We start from the raw sequence: 2,500 nt of genomic DNA, 5'->3' as shown, positions 1-2,500 counted from the left end.
CGTCAAGACCACGGTCCAGGATGAAACATCGAAAATCCGAGAATACATCAGAAAGATGGCCCCAAAGGATGAACTGCTAAGTGAATGTCTCAGGCAGCAGAACCCTGATGAGAGCGCAGAGGAGGAGGAGGAACAGACAACCTGGAGAGACAAACCCCTACATGGCATGTACCACCGTCAGATAGAGGAAGTGGCTGATATCAAGAAATCCTACCAGTGGCTGGATAATGCAGGACTGACAGACAGCACAGAGGCACTAATCATGGCAGCACAAGAACAGGCCATAAGCACAAGAGCCATAGAGGCCAGGATCTACCAGAGTAGATCAGACCCAAGATGCAGACTGTGCAAAGAAGCCCCTGAAACACTCCAGCACATAGTAGCAGGGTGTAAGATGCTAGCTGGATCAGCGTACATGGAGAGGCACAACCAAGTGGCTGGGATAGTATACAGGAACATCTGCAACCAGTATGGAATAGAAGTACCCAAGTCCCAATGGGCCATACCACAGAAGGTGGCTGAGAACAACAGGGCCAAGGTTCTGTGGGACTTCAGCTTCCAGACTGACAAACAGATCCTGGCTAACCAACCGGACATAGTGGTGGTGGACAAAGAGCAGAAGAGGGTGGTGGTGATAGATGTGGCGATCCCAGCTGACGCCAACATCAGGAAGAAGGAACATGAGAAACTTGAGAAGTATCAAGGGTTGAAAGAGCAGCTGGAACGGATGTGGAAGGTCAAGGGTTGCGTGGTCCCCGTGGTAGTGGGGGCACTTGGGGCAGTAACCCCCAAACTGGGAGAGTGGCTCCAGCAAATCCCAGGAACAACATCTGAAGCCTCAGTCCAGAAGAGCGCAGTCCTAGGAACATCGAAGATACTGCGCAGAACCCTCAAACTCCCAGGCCTCTGGTAGAGGACCCGAGCTTGAGGATGACATGGATACCACCCCCCCGCCAGGGGTGAGAAGGAGATTTAAAAAAAAAAAAAAAAAAAAAATATATATATATATATATATATATATATAATGTGTGTGTGTGTGTGTGTATATATATATATATATATATATATATATATATATATATATATATATATATATATATATATATATACATACACACACACATTATATATATATATATATATATATATATATATATATATATACACACACACACACACACACATATATATATATATATATATACACACACATTATATATATATATATATATATATATATATATATATACACACATATATATATATACACACACACATATATATATATATATATATATATATATATATATATATATATATATATATATACACACACATTATATATATATATATATATATATATATATATATATATATATGGGTAGATGACAGATAGACCCCCAAAAAAGTTTTTTTTGTGAAACATCATTAATAAAGATAAAAATTACATATTTATGTAGTATGAGAACCAATCTTTCAAAAAATACAAGTGGTCACAATCTTAAGACAACTAATTACCTATTTTTTTACATTTGTAATTCAGTGCATGGCAAATATGTCCTTTGGTGTGACATGCAAAGAATACAGAAATATATATATATTTATTAATACAGAGATGGCTTGAGAGTTTTATGTTCATATTCACACCCTTGTTATGCATTTCTAAGTTTTTATTTCACATGAAATCACCATTAAAGACATTTTTCCTACTTACAGATGGGACTGATGAGACTTTTCCTGGAAATGCTCAGATAACTTTCTTGTCAATTGTACAATTTTGTTGGAAACTGTACTAAATTTTCAGAGGTGACTATTTTGTGTCCCCACATACAATATATAATGTTTTATAAAGACATTGATAACATTAAACAAAATTATGCAGGTTTTAAAAATGTCACACCATAGGACATCCAAGTCACACTAAAGGACGGAGAGAAAAACAAATACAAGACTTGGAGAGATAATAGATTTTGAACTTGTTTATTTTAAAATCTGATCAGGTTTTCATTTTAATAAACAATAGGTGCTGTGTAGAACATGCTACTCCCACAGGCTGTTCTGGAGGATGTTCTGGTTCCACCCCTGGTTCTTCTGGAGGACATTCTGGTTCCACCACTGGCTCCACCAGTATGCTTTCAGGAGACTGTGGGGTGGTGTCCAGAATAGCATTCAATGCTTCTTCCCTGGCTCTGCATCTTTTTTTGGATTCCTTCCATATCTTTCGCAAATGTTCTTGCTTCCTTTTTGGTACTGATTTGATATCAAAGGCACACAGTTTTCCTTCGGGTGGCACGGTGGTGTAGTGGTTAGCGCTGTCGCCTCACAGCAAGAAGGTCTGGGTTCGAGCCCCATGGCCGGCGAGGGCCTTTCTGTGCAGAGTTTGCATGTTCTCCCCGTGTCCGCGTGGGTTTCCTCCGGGTGCTCCGGTTTCCCCCACAGTCCAAAGACATGCAGGTTAGGTTAACTGGTGACTCTAAATTGACCGTAGGTGTGAATGTGA

General features: G+C 39.5%; 1 protein-coding gene across 7 annotated transcripts in view; it reads left to right on the top strand.

The window, feature by feature from the left end:
* cep295 (centrosomal protein 295) overlaps positions 1–2,500 on the top strand; it is a 73,892-nt gene that overhangs the window by 23,922 nt on the left and 47,470 nt on the right. The gene's annotated exons all lie outside the window — the stretch shown is intronic.

Source organism: Neoarius graeffei, chromosome 11 (genome assembly GCF_027579695.1).
Source record: "Neoarius graeffei isolate fNeoGra1 chromosome 11, fNeoGra1.pri, whole genome shotgun sequence".
NCBI lineage: Eukaryota > Metazoa > Chordata > Actinopteri > Siluriformes > Ariidae > Neoarius > Neoarius graeffei.
Note: the sequence above shows the minus strand (reverse complement) of the source record. Positions and strands in the feature narration are given on the sequence as shown.